At 32.1% G+C, this 21,621-nt stretch overlaps 6 non-coding genes across 6 annotated transcripts; all 6 read left to right on the top strand.

Moving 5' to 3' along the window:
* The first annotated feature begins 59 nt into the window (after positions 1-59).
* Positions 60-151, top strand: TRNAI-UAU (transfer RNA isoleucine (anticodon UAU)). The gene is given in 2 exon segments: positions 60-97; positions 116-151. It is a non-coding gene; the product is annotated as a tRNA-Ile (tRNA).
* Positions 152-2,158: 2,007 nt separating this feature from the next.
* TRNAI-UAU (transfer RNA isoleucine (anticodon UAU)) lies at positions 2,159-2,250 on the top strand. The gene is given in 2 exon segments: positions 2,159-2,196; positions 2,215-2,250. It is a non-coding gene; the product is annotated as a tRNA-Ile (tRNA).
* A 10,220-nt stretch (positions 2,251-12,470) lies between these two features.
* On the top strand, positions 12,471-12,562 carry TRNAI-UAU (transfer RNA isoleucine (anticodon UAU)). Its single transcript is given in 2 exon segments — positions 12,471-12,508; positions 12,527-12,562. It is a non-coding gene; the product is annotated as a tRNA-Ile (tRNA).
* Positions 12,563-12,936: 374 nt separating this feature from the next.
* Positions 12,937-13,028, top strand: TRNAI-UAU (transfer RNA isoleucine (anticodon UAU)). The gene is given in 2 exon segments: positions 12,937-12,974; positions 12,993-13,028. It is a non-coding gene; the product is annotated as a tRNA-Ile (tRNA).
* A 141-nt stretch (positions 13,029-13,169) lies between these two features.
* TRNAI-UAU (transfer RNA isoleucine (anticodon UAU)) lies at positions 13,170-13,261 on the top strand. Its single transcript is given in 2 exon segments — positions 13,170-13,207; positions 13,226-13,261. It is a non-coding gene; the product is annotated as a tRNA-Ile (tRNA).
* Positions 13,262-20,451: 7,190 nt separating this feature from the next.
* On the top strand, positions 20,452-20,543 carry TRNAI-UAU (transfer RNA isoleucine (anticodon UAU)). Its single transcript is given in 2 exon segments — positions 20,452-20,489; positions 20,508-20,543. It is a non-coding gene; the product is annotated as a tRNA-Ile (tRNA).
* The last annotated feature ends 1,078 nt before the right edge of the window (positions 20,544-21,621 follow it).

Below are 21,621 nucleotides of genomic sequence, written 5' to 3'. Positions count from 1 at the left end.
AATTGTTTTTAGATTTGTTCACTTTGTAATAGAAATTTTCTTTCTTACTCGGACATATGTCCCCAGTGGCGCAATTGGTTAGCGCGCGGTACTTATAGTGCAGTACTTGCGAGTAATGCCGAGGCTGCGAGTTCGATCCTCACCTGGGGAAGATGTATTTTATTTAAAAATGATATTCTTTACTTATGAGGATAGAACGTCAATTACCAGACTCCTCATGTCATCTTTCAAAATTAAGTCTACAATAAAAACAATTGAATGAATAAAAAAAAAATCAAATGTTTACCAGATCAAGAAGAAAAATATTAATGTTACGACTTCATTAAAAAATGTGCCCAAATCTCGAGTAAATAATTAAAAGCAAACAAGCGGTGAATCAATATACAGATATCAATTAAGTAAACAGAGCTGAATAAACTATAATTTTCTTTAAAAAATACATTTTCCTTTATCTTATTATCCACGTAAAAAACTAAATGCATTATATTAATACTTTGTGAGCCTTTTGAAATATTCCATCAAATATTCTTTCATTTTTTTTTTTATTCCTCTCTATTTACTTAGGAATATCGAGAGATAGGCTCTTTCGTAGCGTGTTGTTGTGCGCTGGGAATTTTCGCAACTTTTCAAGAAGATTTTATTCTTGATTCTATTTTATTTCCATTTCAAAAGGGGATAGTTCGGAATTCATTAAGTTGGGAGTTGCTATGACAACCGAACGGATATCGAATACATCCTACTTGCTTTTGTGAAATTCACTTTCCAATTCGAATGAAACATGGAAATAGGAAACTGAAAGCAAATACATTGTTAATTACTAAGATTTAAGTGACGCATCTTTGTTGGATGGGAATTTAGTTTAGAATTAACCCTTAATAATGATTTAAATTATGTTTTTCATAATTTATTCATAATGATCTTTTTTGTTTTTATAAAATTCTCTTTCTTATAAAAATGAAGCATAGAAATCGGAAATTGAAAGCGGATACTTTGTTAATTACTAAGATTTTAAGTGACACATATCTTAGTTGGATTAGATTTTAATTTAAAATTAACCCTTAATAATGAATTTAATTGCTCTTTGATCATTTACCCATAATGATCCTATTTGCTTTTGTAAAATTCAGTTTCCAATACTAATAAAGTATAAAAATAGAAAATTTAAGGTTCATTCATTGCTTATTAGAAAGATTTAAGCGACACCCCTTTTTTAGATTCGACTTAAAATTCACTTTCCAATGCAAATGAAACGTATAAATAGGAAATTGAAGGCGAAAGGATTGTTCTTTACTTAGATTGAAGTGACACATTTTTTTAAAAATTAGAATTGAATTTAGAGTTAACTCTTAATAATGATTTTAATTGCTTTTTGATAATTTTTCCATAATGATCTTATTTGCGTTCGCTACAATTAATGTTCAACTCAGTAGACTTATAATTTTGAACCTAATACAGAAGACAAGGGAGCTCCTGGATCAAGCATTGAGACAAACTAGCCTTCGCCGAGGACTTCTTGATGGAACTAACCAGCATTTACGCAAAGGAAAACCACAAAAACCTTTTTACGATTAGCCCAACAACAAGGGGATTTTTTACCCATGATCCGTCAACCACTGAGGATATTTTTACGTCAGCACTGTGGTCGGAGCGAGCAGGAAGCAGAATTCATAGTAACAATCGTTGGGATTCGAACTTGGTTCATCTCATTGGTAGGTGAACGTTCAATTCCCTGCCCTCAGGATTGATTTGACTTAATTTTGAAATAATTTATCTAGAATAATTCTATTCGCTTTTGTAAAATTCACTTTCCTATAAGAATAAATCATAGAAATTAAAGACCTTTTAAGACGATGCATTGATAACTACAAAGATTTAAATAACACATCTTTGGATTAAAATCTGATTCAAAATTAGCCCTCAGGATTGATTTCAAATAATTTTGCAATAATTTACCTAAAACGATCCTAATTGCTTTTGTAAAATTCAATATTAAAATCGGTAACATATCTCATTGTTTTGATTAATAATTTCATATAATTTATCCATCAATTAATGATCACTGCGATGTAATTTAGTAAACATCTATTACTTACTGGTAGACTTTCAAATGCGCATTTTAGGATAGATACAACTTTTCTCTCTTTAACCCGCACTCCTGTCCCCAGTGGCGCAATTGGTTAGCGCGCGGTACTTATAATGCAGTGCTTGCGAGTAATGCCGAGGCTGTGAGTTCGAGCCTCACCTGGGGAAGTTGCAATTTGTTTTATAATTTTGTTATTGCAAGGATTTAAGTGACACATTTTCAGGTTGTAATACTCTAATTCAGAATTAATCCTTAGGAATTATTTTGAATTTTTTTAAATAATTTATCTAGAATCTACTTGCTTTTATAAAATTCACTTTTCGATAAGAATAAATCATAGAAATTATAGAACTTTAAAACGATACATTGATAAATACAATAATTTAAGTAACACATCCTCGGATTAAAATATGATTTAGAATTAACCTTTAGGATTAATTTTAATTAATTTTGAAATAATTTGCTTAAAATGATCCTATTTGCTTTTGTAAAATTCACTGTCCTATAAAAGAATAAATCACAGATTTAATTCAGAATAAATCCTTAGGAATGATTTTTACTATTTTTTAAATAATTTATCTAGAATGATCTTAGAATAATCTTGGAATGGTCTTAGATATCTTAGGTTAGAATTGAAGTTCCGAATCAGTTACTATTCAATATTTTATTCGAATACATTTAGTTTATAATAATTTTTCCGGAATAACATGTTTGATATTTTTTATTACTCTTTCACCATTTTCAAACTATACAGTAACATTGGTCAGATTGAATTTGAATGAAAAACATGTTTATTGAAAAGTGATCGGAATTCTTCATTATTTTACGAGTTTACTATAAGTATGTTGTACAACGAGAATATTGGCGACAGCTCATGTTATTGATGTTCGAAAATTGCTATTCGAATTGCTCTTGTCTCTTTTTTTGCTGGTTTTGAAAAACTGTTTATATTTTACGTAATATTTTAATCATTTTTCACTACATTTCTAAAGGAATTCAGGTATACCAACTTCTCCGTTTTCCACGAAAAAATGTGTATGGTAGAAAATTAAAAGCTATAACTTGCAGAATTTGGATTCTTATACTCCGTTGCAAGTTAAGAAAAGATCATCGCGGTATAGGATTTAAGTAATTATCCGCTGCTGCAAATAGTTCTGTTATATTTCGTTACGAAATTATACAAGTATGCTTACAAAGCAATATGAAAAAGCTTTTAAAAGTTAAACACGCTAGACGTAAGTTTAATTCGTGATATCATTTGAGATAAATGTCATAGAATTATTTTAAAAAAAAGTAGTTTCGTAGTCTTACTGGAATCCTAGACTTAGCGATATAGTTCGATAAACAGAACATTCGTTCTTGAAAAAGAAACGACTGCATGACGTTACAAGAGCATTGGATTTGATTCGAACCACTAAAATGGCTTGTCTTATGCTGACATGCTCTTAACAAATCAAATGCGAGATAAAAAAAAGATTTCCACTTTTGTTTCGCTGTAGTTTGCTGTTGTTGTAGTTCATTTATGTCGCACTAGAGCCGCACAATGGGCTATTGACGACGGTCTGGGAAACATCCCTGAATATGATCCGAAGACATGTCATCGCAATTTTGATCTTCAGCAGAGGGGATGGTTCCCCCGCTTTGGTAGCCTCACGCCCTGCGCGCGAAGTCGAGCACTTTACGGTAGAACAGTTCAACGAGGACCGAAGCCGCGCACCCCCGGTCCCTACGCAGACTAATCAAAGTGGTCACACCCTCTTACTGACCGCAACCAGTGATGCTTAACTTCGGTGTTCTACTGGAAATCGTGTCTCTATGTTCAGTCTACTGCGGAAAAGTAGTAAAAGTCCAACGGTTAGAGTTTGAATGATTTTAAAAAGTTTTATAAATTTGGATGATATTTTTAACACTATAATTTGGTCAAATGTCAAAATACAATAATGATCATTAAAATTATAAAAAAGATAAATAAAAGAATACATGATTTTTTTTAGCTCCAAATGGGTTTATTTCACTCTTAAAAATAACGGCACATATGCTTATCAGATGCGCCTTAGAATATATACTCTTTACTGTCGGAAATAGATAGAAAGATTATCTTTAGCGATAAAACTACATCTTGATTATTCAGAGAGTCGAGAAATATTTTTTTCAGTTGCCTCTTTTTGCTGACGAGATATTAAATGTAACTTTATTTTTATCACGCTTCTAAAACTTGATACATTGTATTTATTCTCTACACTTTTATAAAAGTTGGTGAGTTTTTTTATTCTGAACACAGCTTGAAATACGTGTTTAAGGAAATTCACGTAATTCGGAATGAATGTTAGAGAAAAAGAACTAAGCTCAAAATGAGCACGTTTAAGAAAATACAGGTAACTCGGAATGAATGTTAGAGAAAATGAGCACAGCTCAAAATTTCAGCGTTTAAGAAAATACACGTAACTCGGAATGAATGTTAGAGAAAATGAACACAGCTCAAAATGAGCACGTTTAATAAAATACAGGTAACTCGGAATGAATGTTAGAGAAAATGAGCACAGCTCAAAATGAGAGCGTTTAAGAAAATACACGTAATTCGGAACGAATGTTAGAGAAAATGAACACAGCTCAAAATGAGAGCGTTTAAGAAAATACACGTAACTCGGAATGAATGTTAGAGAAAATGATCTGAGCTCAAAATGAGCACGTTTAAGAAAATACAGGTAACTCGGAATGAATGTTAGAGAAAATGAACACAGCTCAAAATGAGCGCGTTTAAGAAAATACACGTAACTCGGAATGAATGTTAGAGATAATGAACACAGCTCAAAATGCGCGCGTTTAAGAAATGAACACAGCTCATAATGCGTATTTAAGAAAATGGACATAGCTCGGAATGAAATTTCAAGAAAATGAATGCAGAAAGAAAATGGATGTTTAAGAAAAAGAACATAATTTGAAATGAATTTTAAAAAAACGAACACAACTCAAAATTTGTGTTTAAGAGAATAGACTTTTGACTCATGGAACAATTTCTGATCTTTAATATCTTTTCCAAATAATTTTAAAAAATATGATAAGTGATTTAGGGAAATGGACGAATTAGTTTTTGATCAATTAATTTATTCTTTCAAAAAAAAATACTAATATTAATAATAATTTTTGTAAGAAACGTTTGAAAAACGAAATCAAACACCATGTTTATTTTCTTAAATAGCAATGTCCATTTTTTTAACACAAGTTTTAAGTTGTGTCCATTTTCATTAACACGCATTTGATCTGAGTCCAGAATTAAAACTTCACTAACATTATGAGTTATATTATCATTATTTAATTGGGAAAGAAACCTTATATTTTTCATTACCATGACGATTGTTGATTTTTTTAAAGTGAAGCATTTTATATGAAAGTGAAACTGCAAGACTTCAGAAATATTTGAGTGAAAGACAAAAGTCTTTGTATAAAATTTTAAAACTTGAAAAATTTATTTTTCTGTTTCCTTTATTATTTTTCATGATTTAATTTGATAATGATCAAATAATTTTTGCATCGAGAGGTTTACAAGTTTGAGTCATTTTGAAATGCGCATTCTTAATGGAGAAATCAGAAATTTTCGAAGGAAACAGACAATTTTTTCAGAAAAAGTTAAAAACTCAAACAGGATAATCATTATGTCAAAAACAAAAAATATCGAAACCGGTCAACAGTTGAAATAAAACTAAAAGTACGCAAATCGGATAATTATTATAGCACAAAAGAAGTAAAGATACCGAGATTGAATGATTATTTTGATGGACGAAAAAAATTCACAAATCGGACAATCAGTACGGTAAAAATAAAAAAAAATAAAAATAGGACAATCATTTCGGAACAATAAAAATAATCCGGACATTAAGTGCAGCAAAAGTAAGGTAACTAAAATTGTAGGCAATTATTTTTGCATAAATGAAAAAAATAAATAAATGGGAAAATTGTTTTAACACAAATTACAGTTTCAAATAGGCAATAATTTTTATTTACAGGATCTTCGCAAAGCATGAAAACGATCAAATATCTCTAGAAATTCACATTGGAACAAAAATACAAAAACACAGGAGTGAAATACTTTCAATAATTCTAAACATAGCCCCTGCGCCTCAACCTCTGGATGGGGAGGGTGTGATTACAAAACCTTAAAAAGGAATCCTTATTTTACATAGCATATTTGAATGGTAATTAGTAAACTTTTTCTTTTGCGACGTAGTTAATCGATCAGAAAATCCAAAGAATATACAAAGAAGAAGTCCAGCTCTTAGAATACGTTACTAACTCTGTCCGGTATGCTGTACCAGAAACACAACTCACAGGGTGAGAAACATACTCAGATCCAGCACATGCGCATAAGAAGCAAAGTGTCTGTCTGGAGGAACGTCACCTGTGAACCGGTTGTAGGGCAACTCCAGGGCTAAAGAGAATAGAAGGGCTGGTTCACTCCTTTGAAGTAGCTCTCGCCGCGCCAATCCAACACCTCCTAGAAGTAGAAAGGCCTCGGCACGGATCAAATTAGTAGTCCGATGTGACGAAGTTAACTGCGCAGTAGACAAAAAGTAAGAAAGATGTCATTACGTTAGGGGTACTGAGCTGCGCAGTGGTTGTAAATACAAAATATGTCATTACGTTTGGACTACTAAGGGATATTTATGGTAACCTGTGCTGAGGCCTGTTCTTTCTAGGAGGTGTTGGCCAATCCTGCGATTTTCTCTAGTGAAGTCACTTTGGCGCAAAGCTCGCACTTTTACTTCAAGAACGGAGCGTTTGGCCTTACTAGCTCTAACTAATATTGGAGCATTTCTTTTTGCGAGATATTCTAAGACATTTGTTTTTTTCTATAATNGGCAACTCTACATGTCACGCTACCACTCGTACCGCCATTTTAGTCTTTCGTTCTTCGTCAAAACGTGTGTAACAGATTTTAATCAACATGGATGATATAAATGTATTCTCAAAGGAGTATCTTTATTAACAGTACAGTGCCATTCATTTAATAGCGCAGAACAAGCCAAGAATAAATAAAAAGAGAAATTTTTTCTTCATCTCCCAACTCCAGTCGTGGTCGGGAGGAGAGGAGGGTGGAAACCGGATTCAAGAGCTTCTACTGCATGCCCCTAAATGTTGTTCTTTCCTTTATACACAGAGGCCGCCCCAGACCTTGGAGGACTGGTTTACATTATGTCTACGGAAGCTAGTCTCCTTCCCCTATGTATATTCATTAGTAAAGCGATCCCATAAAGCCGCTCTGAATATAAACAAAAACCTGTTCTGAAGCTGGCGAAGAGCTTTCTGAAGCTGGCTTTCTGAAACATACACAAAGAGCGTATTGCGTAGTAGAACCGGTTGAACCTGCTACAAACATAAACAATCCAAACAAAAAAAAACAGCTACAAAACTCTACCCGTTCGCGTTGTGTTTTATTCAAAAAAGAGCATATGCAGGTCATTGCATTTTGGTCAACAGATGGCGCAGTAATCGCAAAATAGAAATGAGATAACAATTGTTTGAAATTGAGATATCTTCCGAAATACGAGTTAAATGAAGAAGATAATGATAAAAATAGTCAGATTTTATATTTAGAAAAGCTTAATTTCTGACACCAAACTTAATCCACGGTCGTGGGATCGAACTTAGATTTATTAAAAGCATCTTTTCGAAATATTCGACATACTTCACTTTATATGTTGCCCTATGCTACTTTTTCGAGAAATCTGACCGTTTTCAATTTTTTTTGGACACCCTTCTTATGTAGGGATTATTACCTTTAAATCAGCAAGTGTTTAGTATTCGAAGAGTCAAATAATGCAGAAAAATTGTAATGTATATTAAACATTCAAGCATATCCTAAATTCAATGGGTACAAAGCTTTTCTTCCTGTGTGGCATAGTTCAATCCTTTTCATAACTGTTCATCTCTATAATTCACAAACAATTTCGGCTCAGGTTGACTCAAACGCAGATAGTACGAGATCGATGTTAATTTCAGTTGCAGTCACGTGATATTATAAATCTCTTCAGTGACCAGCTTATCATAGATTGAAATCTGAATATATGTATTTTAAATGCATGCACTATAATGTATAGAATATACCATAGATTTGTCCCTTTGCCTGAGATTGTCCGAATTCAGTCATTGTTTAAAGCTGATTTATTCTCACAGAGTTATTAAAATTGAAATAGTTGAATTAGTTTCGGAAGCAGCAGTATTAAAATGAATTATTTTAAAAGAACACACTAGAGGTTTACGATCTTGAAAAGTTACATAAACTAATAGTTGAAATTAATAATTGATCTTTATTAGCAATGTTTTAAAGTTAGTAAAAGCTTTGTGGTAAATAAATCATTTGCTAGATTTGACTTTTAGATTGGAGCGCCTGTCCCCGGTGACGGAATTGGTTATCGCTGCAGTGCGTGTGCATTATGTAGAGGCTGTGAATACAAGCCTCGCTTGAGAAACATTCTTTTTTTTTTTTAAATCTTTGGTCTATATCATAACTAAAACAGCAATGGGATACTTGCTAGTGACGTAGTGTGGGTATCTCGATCCTGATTGGATGTTGAACAGTGGCGTTTGTTCATGTGAGCAACTGTTGTTCCCATTTTATTTCTATTAAGCCAATCCCACAGGTATCAATTCGTTAAAGTGACACATTCTGTATTTTTTCACAAAGATTTCAATTCTCTCACTTTATATTTCTTATTTGACACAAAGACAGGCAGGAGGCAATGTAAAGTTATGTAGAACATAAACAAATTAATTATGCATCGAAGTTGCCAGGTAAACAAAACTTAAATACATCACGGTTACAATAAATCACGTAATCAAATAATACATCTAAGTCAAGCAAAAGACTTAAATGACAAGGAATTATATTTGAACAATTTAGATATGTGATATGATTCTGGGCTTTATTTAATTAACTTAAAGTCAATTAACATTCTTACTTATGTGGAGAAACTTTGCTCAACTATAAGAGGTCATTTTGCTTATAAACCATCAGCTGCAGCTGAGGTCGTAGGTCACGTGTCTGTGTAACCGTGATCGTCTTCTTCTCGAATACCCTATAACGAGATTCCTCTTTCTATTAATCCATTAAAAGTTTCAGGATATTTTTTCACAGTCAAAATTCTTAATTTTAAGATTATGTTTCTGTTTATTGACTTTCAAATTTGAATTTTAGAGTTAATATATATTTTTGATGTTGTGAATGATAATCAAATTGCGAGATTTCTGAAGTTTTCATTATCATCTTCAATCATATGTTGCAATCGGAGGATAGAATTTGCATACAACAGAAAAAAACAGTGAAAGGAGTTTTGCAGCTCCATCTGTCGAAAATGTTTGAAATTAAAACCTGGAACTTGAGAGGATAAACTTATGCCCTGTCACATGAGTTACGTGTGTCTGTGTGTTTTTTTAAAAAAAATCTATAACTGTTTTCCTCCCATACATTTTTGAAATCTGTCATTTTAATTTAGAACATCCTATATTTGTAAGTAATAAGAAGAGATCGCAAAGATGTAAAATCGTCCTTTAATCCATTAGAAGAATTTTTCCTCAAAATTAGTTTTTTTATTTCTTCCCTTTTCTTGATTCTTGGCTGTCAGTCGACTTTTATTTGAAGAGAAAAATGGCTTTTTTCTTGCTCCTTAATCACATCACTCTATAGACGACAAAAAATAAAGTAAGCCAACTATTGGCGAGGGAATATTCAGCAACGTCAAAACTTTTTTCATTCTGTATGGTTATAATCATACTTCAAAATTAATGTTCACATTCTTGAATGAACTTGATGAGTTTGGTGAGTGCGTGATCAGGAAAGGCAGGAAAAAAAGCGGAATGGACAGCTGGTGTTCCCGTATTCTCCCCAAAACTCTTCCTTTATTTTCCTGACTTAGTGAAAGAAAAAAAAATCACCAAGGAAATTATTTCTTGAGACGATGTATAATGCTCCCAGTTTCTTAGTTTTGTTTTCCTACTTTTTTTTTGTTGATGATAAGAGCTTTGTTAAAAAATAAACGATAATCATTTACCTTTTCTATAAAATCAAATAACGATCTCAAATGATAGTCTGAAAAATTCCGGATGCATTTATTCATTTGAAAAAAAATTAATCTTAAGGCAAATATTTATAAGCTTTTTCATTTAATAATAAACTGATTTGTTGATTTATTGATATGTTGATCGTAAAATACATCGACCAGCTGATTCAGATATTTACAACTTTTTAATCGTTCTTCTTTTTATTCTTTTGATTAGGCTGTTAAAATATTACATAAATTTGGAACCTATTTTTTTAGTCAGCAAGCACATCATTGAACTACTTTCTAGCCATCACGAGAGGTGCTCTCTGTGAACTTGAAAGGCACACTCTTTTTTCAAAGTAATTTAGAGTGAAGGATATTGTCCAACACCAACTAAAAAGTGGAAACTACTGCCTAAATGTCATGAAAACTCCTCCAGGCACCAGACTCGAGTGTTGGCAATTATTCTGGTCACGAAGGTGATCTCTTCGAATGAGGTAAATCGATCAATACTGGTTTAAGTTTAGAGAGATAAGTCACTTTAGAGAGACAAGTCACTTCCAATATTGAAATGGCCTTAGTATAAACAACATCATACTTTCAGTCTGCAGGAATTCTCGTCAAGGCAGAATAGTTATTAGTTCTACGTGACTCTTCTAACAAAGCAATTTTCTTCTAGGAATGAATAGACTAGTTCCTTACAATCATGAACACTATAGACAAGTCTAGTGTGAGGGACTTATATCATGATTAATATATAAACTCCGACTTTAAACGATTCTGTCAATACAACGAGATGAAAAGTAAGGTTTAATGCTATTTGAAGAACATGGCCGGATGATGGTATGGTATTGGCTTAAAAAATTCCATCAGAGCCCGCAAAACTGCATCGACTATTCTGGTGATGCTGTTAAAAATAAATAACAGTTCAATCCTTAAAATTATTTAATTAAAATTGGAAATCAATGGAGTTAGGAAATTAATAAAAAAGGAGACCTTACTTTTAGGATTTTCCTTGTTTTGAGCTGAAGCCACTGCCATCTAGTGAGTAATTTATAACTGGAATGCTAGAGGCAGAGTTTGTATATGGAAACAACTCTATGGAGAGAGTTGTGCTGCGATTGCTGCATGTTAAAAGCGGAACATAGCTGAGTTATCTCTTTTCCAATTTGAGCAGAGAAAAAAAAGAAGAAGAAAAGAAAATAGAGTTATAAAGAACTCGTGAAATTGAAATGATTGAGAAATTTATAATGACCCTCGAAGTTCGCTTATTTCCATTTATAAATCCATTTAAATAAATTGATTTATTTACAAAATATACAACCATAGAAAAAATTTGGATTTACAGTGGGAGAAGGAGTGACAAATTTAAAAATCAATTCAAATGAGTTAACACCTACGTGAGATCATTTTAAAAAATATTTTAAAAAATATCACGAAAATCAAAAAAGATTTTTCAAAAATCTGTACAATCAATCAAATTATTTAAAAGGGAAAAAAATAACCAAGAAGAAAAATCAGGACGACTTCCTAAAGATTAGACATCAATTTCATGAAGTAAAAAAAATGAACATGAAATATTCAGAGGATAGTGCTTAGTTTTCTATTTATATATACAGGAAATGCAAATAGGTTTTGAAGGAAACTCAGAAAGACAATTTTAACTTTTTTGAAAACTAAATTTCATTTTTCAATGAGGATACTCGATAATTAAACAACATATAAAATGTTGCTAAAAATAAATACAAAATAAAAATTTTTTTATTGTTCGTTCATCGCTACCGAGGCTATGAGTTTGAGCGAACAAAACTTCTCGTGCAATTCGGGATATTTTTCTTCCATAGTCAAGATCTAATCAATTTGAAATTTTTTTTTGCTCTATCTGTAGGTTAATTTATACAAAGGGTAAAAATACGAACTAATATGGTAATCGCAGAATATAAACTAAAAATACACAGCATAATATTTACATATTTCTTTGACTTAATTCATGATTTCATGAAGTTTATTTATTACTGAACTCTTCTGTGATATAATCAAGTAAATAAGTAAATCTACTTCCTTCACTCTCAAGTTTGAATTTTTTATTGATGGAAATTTTTATCTCATATCCGCTCACCTGTTCCCGGATGCGCAATAGGTTAGAGCACCATACATACATAACAGGGCTTGGGAGATATGCGAAGGCTTTAAATTCGAGCCTCAGCTTGGGAAGATTAATTTTAAAATGAATTATCCTTAATTATGAAGAAGTATCGTCAATTACCGGACGTCTCAAGTCATATTTTATGTAATTGTTTTAAAATTTGTTCACTTCGCAATAGAAATTTTCTTTCTTACACGGAAATCTGTCCCCAGTGGCGCAATTGGTTAGCGCGCGGTACTTATAGTGCAGTACTTGCGAGTAATGCCGAGGCTGTGAGTTCGATCCTCACCTGGGGAAGATGTATTTTATTTAAAAAAGATACTCTTTACTTAAGAGGATAGAAAGTCAATTACCAGACTCCTCGTGTCCTTTTTTATGCAATTGTTTTTAGATTTGTTCACTTCGTAATAGAAATTTTCTTTCTTACTCGGACATCTGTCCCCAGTGGCGCAATTGGTTAGCACGCGGTACTTATAGTGCAGTACTTGCGAGTGATGCCGAGGCTGTGAATTCGATCCTCACCTGGGCAAGATGTATTTTATTTAAAAATGATATTCTTTACTTAAGAGGATAGAACGTCAATTACCAGACTCCTCGTGTCCTTTTTTATGCAATTGTTTTTAGATTTGTTCACTTCGTAAAAGAAATTTTCTTTCTTACTCGGACATCTGTCCCCAGTGGCGCAATTGGTTAGCTCGCGGTACTTATAGTGCAGTACTTGCGAGTAATGCCGAGGCTGTGAGTTCGATCCTCACCTGGGGAAGATGTATTTTATTTAAAAATGATATTCTTTACTTAAGAGGATAGAACGTCAATTACTAGACCCCTCGTGTCCTTTTTTATGCAATTTTTTTTAGATTTGTTCACTTCGTAATAGAAATTTTCTTTCTTACTCGGTCAATTGTCCCCAGTGGCGCAATTGGTTAGCGCGCGGTACTTATAGTGCAGTACTTGCGAGTAATGCCGAGGCTGTGAGTTCGATCCTAATCTGGGGAAGATGTATTTTATTTAAAAATGATACTCTTTACTTAAGAGGATAGAACGTCAATTACCAGACTCCTCGTGTCCTTTTTTATGCAATTTTTTTTAGATTTGTTCACTTCGTAATAGAAATTTTCTTTCTTACTCGGACATCTGTCCCCAGTGGCGCAATTGGTTAGCGCGCGGGAGTTACAGTGCAGTACTTGCGAGTAGTGCCGAGGTTGTGAGTTCGGTTCTCGCCTGGGGAAGATGCATTTTTTTTTCTTTTAGTTTCCTTCCGGTATCATAAGTAAAGCGGCGAGGTCAAGATATTCCTTTCAATTAAATGATTAAAAGTTTTGAATTTTTTTTTTCACTGTCAACGTGAATTTTAAATTATGTATCTTGTTATTGACTATGACTGTTGCTATGATATTACTTTTCATTGACTATGCATCTTTTCATCTATTTTAGAGATAATTGATATTATCATTCTTTTAAATGATAATCAATATAAGAGATTTTTGATGTTTTCACCATCACCTTCAATTATTTGTTATAACGGAAGGATAAAATTTGCATACTCCAGAAATCTACAGAAAAATTTTTTTTAAGGTATTTAAAGCGCCATCTTTTGATAAATTGTCAAACTAATGCGGAAGACTTGGAAGTTAATTCTTATGGCCTATCACATGAATTGTGAGGGTGTTTGTTTTTTTAATACATCTTTTTTTTCTCCCATAAATTTTTGAAACATGTCTTTTTAATTTGGAGCGTCCTATATTTGCAAGTAATAGGGTGAGGTCACTGAGACGTAAAATCTTTAATCCATTAGAAGAATTTTTCAAAAAAATAAGTTTTTTGTTTCGTCCCTTTTATTGATTCCTGGCTGTCAGTTGACTTTTATTTGAGGAGAAAAGTAGTTATCTTTCTTCTTCTTAATCACATCTCTCTATAGAAGACTATAAAAAAAAATTCAATCAACTATTGGCGAAAGAATGCTCAGCAACGCCAAAACATTTTTCATTCTGTATGGTTATAATCATACTTCAAAGTTAATATTAATATTCTTGAATAACCAATTTAATATTAATATTCTACGTTATTTGACACACATCGTTCAAACATGAAATGATATTATTTGTAGATTAAAAGTTACAGCCAGACTACATATTGTTTCGTGGGTATTTCTGAAACGGTAACATATCTGTTTGCAGAGATTAATTATTTCATACAGTTTATTTATCTATTATTAATCTCTGTGATATAACTTATTAATTGCGTATTACTTACAAATTTGAATTTCAGTTTTGATAGAATTTTTCTTTCTTCTCCGCGTAACTGTTCCCAATAGTTCCCAATGGTCAGCGCGAGGTACTAATTTTCAGTGTTTGCAAGTAATGCCGAAACTGTGAGTTCGAGCTTCACCTGGAGAAAAAGGCTTTTATTACTTTTACTCAAAATATTCTGAATGTAACGTTAATTACGAGACTTATCTTACCGTTTACTATGTATATGTTTCAGGATAATTTTCACTTTGTTGCCAATATATAAAATCATTTTTAAAAATATTCATTTTTCTATTTCTACGTAGTAGAACACAGATCGTTAAAATATGAAATTAATAGAGTGATCGCAGAATAAAAATTATAGCCAGGCTACTTAATTTTTCTCCGGTATCTCTAAATCGGTAATTTTGCTTTGATATAAATAGTTCCATATATGTTCCGCTCTTAATATTCCTACTTAATAGGGGAGAGTGGAGTCAATTATAACAGGGTACGATTGTAACAGAGCAAAAATTTCGAGTGTAGGGTTCTTGATTTGGTTCCTAGGTGGCGCACAAGGTGTATTTAATAAATCTACATGTACACCCCTGCTGGTAACCATTNATACTAAACTAATGGTTTTTGTCTGTTCAAGCATCACCTGTTGGCGACAATTTCTAAAAAGACCACCCCTTTAGACTCAGAGGCTCAGAGACAGGAACAAGTGCATACATCATCTTAGGTACAGAGATGAAGATTAAATAGTTTCTTTTATTATTCCTTAGGTTCGGTATTCGTTGTTTTATCTGATTTGGGATTGGGACAAAGCTGTAAGTCAAACAATGATTTTAGTTCTCTAAGTTACTATAGTTACAGCTCATTGCTAGAGTAATGATGGCCTTTAGTGATCAATAACCGAAGGTGTGGGGTTTTTAACCTCTTTTTTTTCCAAAAAAAGAAAACTTTGAAAAACAAATATTTAATAATAAATAAAAAAAAAAAGAAACTGTCTCATAATGCCTGACACCAGTTAAGAAATGCTCTATTGTGCGCTTTGGTAATAAATGAATTCTGCAATATTTTGAATACAGAAAAAGAATGGTTGGTATATCGATCCATTTCACTTTTATGTCAATTTTATCTCTAAAAACAACAATAAATAAAACGATCAAAATCAACCATAATTTAATATTCAGTAGAGGATAGTCTACTTTACTCGTCTGTCAATTAATACTAATAATATATCTGATTTTTTTGTTAGTTAAAAATAGTTAAGTAAAAAATGTTACAATTGACCCCACTCTCCCCTACTCTTCTTAATATTATAGTCAACTCTAATTAACGACAAAAGATGGCGCCTATACTAGTATAAAACCATTGTGTTTAATTTACCTTTACCCTTTCTCAATAAATTTCATAAAAGACAACAATTCTATTTGTTGGTGTACTTTGAGTTCTTTCATTTTGGTCCGTCTTCGTCTGGAGTAATTACAACCAGCATTCGATATTAAAAGCATTTCGTCAGCAAAATAGATTTATCAAACAACACTATCAAAAGTCAAATTCGTCAACAACAAAAAACTAAGCATCATCGCAAATCAGAAGCGAAACCATCGCACTTGATCATTGAGAAGGTAACAATGGATCAAATACTACAACACAAAAGGATTCTAAAAGGTAAGCTAACTAGATTAACAAATCAAATTGACTTACTTAACAATCAAACAAATTATACTTCAATAATTTAAGTCCATGAAAAGTAACTTAAACGCATTAAATATCGAAATTGATAAATTGAATACTGACATACTCAGTACTTGTCTAGATGCAGATTATATCAATTTTGAAGAGGAAATGCATAATATCTTTTCAAAATTAGATAAATTAAAAATAACCTTAACAGAGGAAATAAAAAGATGAAATGTAAATAATAGTACAACTATTAACAATACTGCATCTAACAATGACAATATATATTTAAATAATTCAACTTCAAATTGTAGCAACAATGTAAAATGACTGCGAGTAGAGCTATCAATTGTTGCAAATTTCATAGATTGGATTTCATTTAGAGATTTATTTTTAGCTTGTGGAGGACACAATGATAATTTAAGTAAAAGCCAAAAATTACAGTACCTCAAACTTTTAGTTAAAGACGAAGCATTTGGATTGTTGCAATCTTTACAAATTTCTAACGATAACTATAATACAGCGTGGCAAATTCTAAAAGACAGGTACGAAAATAAATGGGAAATATCAAATACAGCTTTAAACAAATTAGTTTTGCAGCCTAATCTAAAGCATGAATCGACTACTGGTTTGAGAAAAATTATCGACACTACGCAACAAATGTATCGATACGCTAAAAATTCTTAAGCAACCTGTCGAGCATAGGGATACAACAATCATATTTTTATTGCGTAACAAATTATGTAATGAAACACTTAAATATTGGTCGTTAGAAGAATCGAAACAAATTAAACCTTCTTTTCAATACTTTAAAGATTCTATGTTGAAAAGAGCGAATGTGCTCTCAACTGCCAGTGTGTATCCAAAACGAATTTTTTTTTCTTTCCATTTTATTATTCTTTTACTTTATGTATTACTATTATAAAAATTAAAATAGTTTCTATTTAGGTTTGGCCGTTGAGTAAATCAATTTTAATATTCTCTAAAACAATTAATTAAAATTAACCGTAAAGCAAACCCTCAATCATCTCATAAATTACAAGAGAGATCTTGTAATAGGCGATAGCTGCATCTTTATCTCCTATTTCATGAGGGGCCCTTTATTAATAGTAATCATGTAACTGGAGAATGGGGGGGGGGACACGAATAGGGTACCATTTTTGGTGAGAAACAAATGGGAAAGTGCGAAAGTCAAGAGGTGTTCCCCAACTTAGTGTTCAGCTGTCTCTTGACTTTAGACATGCTTGTTTAACTTCAATTTAATCAGTTGTAAAAATCTCTTTGTAAATACATTTTCCGAATCTGTGAAGAAATACTACTGTAATAAATACTGAACTATAATAAATAATAAAGAGAGGAGACGCCTCTATACTTATAGTAATACTTTAAGCGATAAATTCAAAATTTAATTTCTCGAGAGCATTCAGATTTTGTATTTTGTCCTTTAAAATGATGTAGAAATTATTTATGTCTCACAATTTTAAATTTTTCGCCCATTACTTAAAAATATAATAAATACTTATCAAACTATACTTTTTACGCTAAATTATCTTCGGATAATTAAATTTTATAAATCTGAGCAAATCTTCTGCTTAATTAGTAGTCGAGGTATTTTGAAATATGCAGAAATTTAAATTAACATTAAGAGGTCAAAACTTTTAGTAGCTCTCCTGTATAAACTATTAGGATCATATTTTCATTATACTGCTGACCCATATTTTGTGTTTCAGAGATCAAATTCCTTCCAGAGAAAAAAAGGTATATGTATTCTATTTTATAACCGTCGTTGAACAACCGACCGAATATTCAGCTTACGACTATCAATGTTCAACTCCGTATCCTAGTAATTTCGAACCCAATCGGAAGACATGGGGACTTCTGGATCAAGTATTGGGAAAAATTTGCCTTCATGGAGGACTCTTTTAAAGGAACGAGCCCGCATTTGCGTTACATGGTGAAGAAAATTGCGAAATCCTCCCACAGTTAGCCTGGTGGCAAATGGGACTGTAACCCATGATCTGCCTACCACTGAGGATATTATACGTCAGCACTGTAGTAAGTGCGAGCCAGGTGCGGGATTCGAATCAACAAGCCATTGTTGGGGTTCGAACCAAGATCATCTCAATGGGAGGCGAGCGCTCTACCACCTGAGCCACCATGGTTCTAGGTATGCATACTCAGAGAAAGTACCTTATTATGATGCCGAGATAGCCTGGTTGGTAAGGCGTTGGCCCCATATTCAAGAGGTCGTGAGTTCGATCCCCGTGAGCCGAAGATTCCCCGTGTGGTAAATTGTAACGGGTGCACGTTGAATCTGTAGGGTGGCAAAGTCCTCCATGTCGCCATAATAAATCATACCTCTGGGGGTACTGAATTGGACATTGATCGTTCTCCGGTTCAAACAAAATAACGATCTGTCGATAAATGAATTAATGGGCCCTCGCTGTGAAAAAGGCTGCGTCGTAGCTGGCTGAAATCGTGTTCTTGGCCATAAACTGCGCCGCTGAAAAACAAGAAGCTCACCCTCTGTCTTAAATTCGCTTGGTTTCACCGTGCAGGCTTTCTGGTATTGGCAAGTGGCAGTAGAAACAAAGGTATTATGTCTGGTTTCGTAACTTAAAATATCGTGTATGAACAAACTAACTAGCAAATTTCAGGTTATGCAATGGAACCATCATAAAGATTGAGTTCTAAGAATCCGTAAAAAAATCCGTTCATTAGATCAAAAGTTATTTAGGGTGTTCATTTCATTTTGCGGATTGTACAGATTTAGAAAATAATGAAAACAAGCATTCTTTATTGCAATTACAATTTAAGGAATAGCATTGAGTGCTTTAATATTATAAAAGAATTAAAATTCATAATATTAAAGCACTCAACGCTATTGTTAAAACGTGACATTTATTTACGTTAGCAACTGTTCTTTCCATTTTATTTCGAGTAAGCAATACCCATCAAGTATGAATTCCTTTAAAAGACACATTCTATATTCTTTCACAGAGATTTCAATTCTTTCACTATACATTCGTTTACGTTAGCAACTATTCTTTCCTTTCTATTTCGAGTTAACTTACCCCGTTAAGTATCATTTCTCTTGAGTAATACATTCTATAATCCTTCACAAAGATTCTTTCACAACGATTTCAATTCTTTCACCTTATGTTTCTTACTTATATGAAGCCATGCAGAACATAAGTAAACTAATTATGCATCGGAGTTTCCTGGTAAACAAAATAAAAATATATCACGGTCATAATAAAATAAATAAGTCTAAGTGAAAAAAGGTAGACGAGAAAGAATTATATTTCTACGAATTCGATGTGGCACTGTATTTAATTAACTTCAAGTTAACATTCTAACTTATGTGGAGAAACTTAGCTCAACTTTAACACACCATTTTGCTTATGAGCGATCATCAGGCTCTGACGTCATACGTCACATGTGTGGGTATTCGTGATCTTCAAGTTCCATATTGTTATAATTTTTGAAAATTTTTGATTATGAAAAAAATACAATATTTTACTATCTAGCAAAGATAATAACATACGAATGTTATTGTCTTTGCTAGATAGTAAAAGACTTCAAGTAGAAAGTAAAAGTTGAAGACTTCAACTGATGTTTTTATTTTGCATCGTAAAAAATAGAAAACTTAACAATTTTTTAAAGGCTGTCGATTCGAGATTTGTCACAGGCATGGTACTGTTTTCCTTACATACGCTTCTGCTTATGTGCTCCCTATCTTACTGTAGTAATATTACTGAATCACAAATATGGTGGCTGCTACTTTAGTGTAAAAGAACATTATTGGTGCAGTGAACACCAAGAGTTATGAATTGTACTACAACATTCAGGTGTAAAGTAGTTGCCACCATTTCTGATACTCAAATACAAGAAATTTTTTCACAGTGAAGTGTTTCTTATTTTATTTTATTTATTTATCTATTTTTTGTTATAAAATTTTTATCACACAGTAAAAATAATTGATTTTAAACACTAATGTTCTCACTAAGGCTCCTCGAAGGAAATTAAAGAGCTTCAAAACAATGACTTTCAGGTGATATCTGAAAAAGGATTCAAAATTTAGCTCAACATAGTGATGCAATAAGCGGAAATTATGAGAAATGACAACTCTATTATTCTGTACATAAATCAGTATTCATAAAGCGATGCATTTCAACGGAAGTTTTTTTCGAATATTTTTAACTTAGAAATCTATTTATAGATTACCCCTCTCTCTCACTTCATAGTACTTTCTGCGCCGGATACGCGTCCCCAGTGGCGCAATTGGTTAGCGCGCGGTACTTATAATGCAGTGCTTGCGAGTAATGCCGAGGCTGTGAGTTCGAGCCTCACCTGGGGAATGTATTTATTTTTAGAACACATTTATCTGCATAATCCTGACACATCGTTCATACTCAATCTTATATAAGATTTTAATTTTATTAATTAAGATATTTTCGTCAGTTTTTTAGGTCATAAGTTTAATAATTCAGTTTTCATTTGTTCACTCTTTTACAATTGTGATGTGGCTTAAACATTTCGCTGCTATTGCAAACTGTAATTTGGCTTTATGAAAAATAATAGTTTACCATCGTGAATAATTGTCTACGTTATATACTGTTAAGCTATTTTTAATAACATTAAGCTTCCAGTACACTTTGTGCAATACTTTTTGGAAGGTAGTATTCTTGTCTCACTGACAAAAAATATATACTTTTTCAAAAAATTATTTTTAAGCTAAAACTTATAAATAAAGCATAAAAATTATATTATAAAATAAAATATTTTTCATTTTATTGTTTGAAAAATAGAGCTATAAAAAGTAATTAGTTTAGATTAGAGAATTTAAAATTGAAGTTAGAAAAAAAATAGTGTTTAAGTTTTTTTTTTTAAATAAAATTTAAAGGGAAACAATATAAAAATTCCAAAAATGATAGTTGTAAAAAAGAAAAATGTGAGTGATATTTATTTCTGATCTGTGTTATTGTCTTTATTGAAAAAAAAATAAATAAAAAAAAATAAATATTAAAAAAAGACGCAGAGAAATATTTTTCTACACTTATTCATGTTTGAAAAGCTTAAAATATTCAATTGTGCTTCATTAAATCAGTTAAGTTTTCTTTATTTGTGTTTCATTTGATATAATAGTGAATGACGCAAGTATTTTGTAATAACTTTCAAAATTCGGATCAACGACGATTTCAAATATGCCTAAATGCAAGATTATTTAAATTAGAGTGGGATACCTGCAAGTGACGTAGTGTGGGCATCTCGATCCTGATTGGTTGTTGAAGCGTGACATTTGCTTAGTACAAATTTATTTAAGTACAAATTTACTTAAGTGACTCATTCTATATACTTTCACAAAGATTTCAATTCCTTCACTATACATTTCTTACTTAACACAAAGATAGACACGAAGCCATGTAAAACATAAAC

The sequence above is a fragment of the Parasteatoda tepidariorum genome, chromosome 2, assembly GCF_043381705.1.
Source record: "Parasteatoda tepidariorum isolate YZ-2023 chromosome 2, CAS_Ptep_4.0, whole genome shotgun sequence".
Taxonomy (NCBI): domain Eukaryota; kingdom Metazoa; phylum Arthropoda; class Arachnida; order Araneae; family Theridiidae; genus Parasteatoda; species Parasteatoda tepidariorum.
Note: the sequence above shows the minus strand (reverse complement) of the source record. Positions and strands in the feature narration are given on the sequence as shown.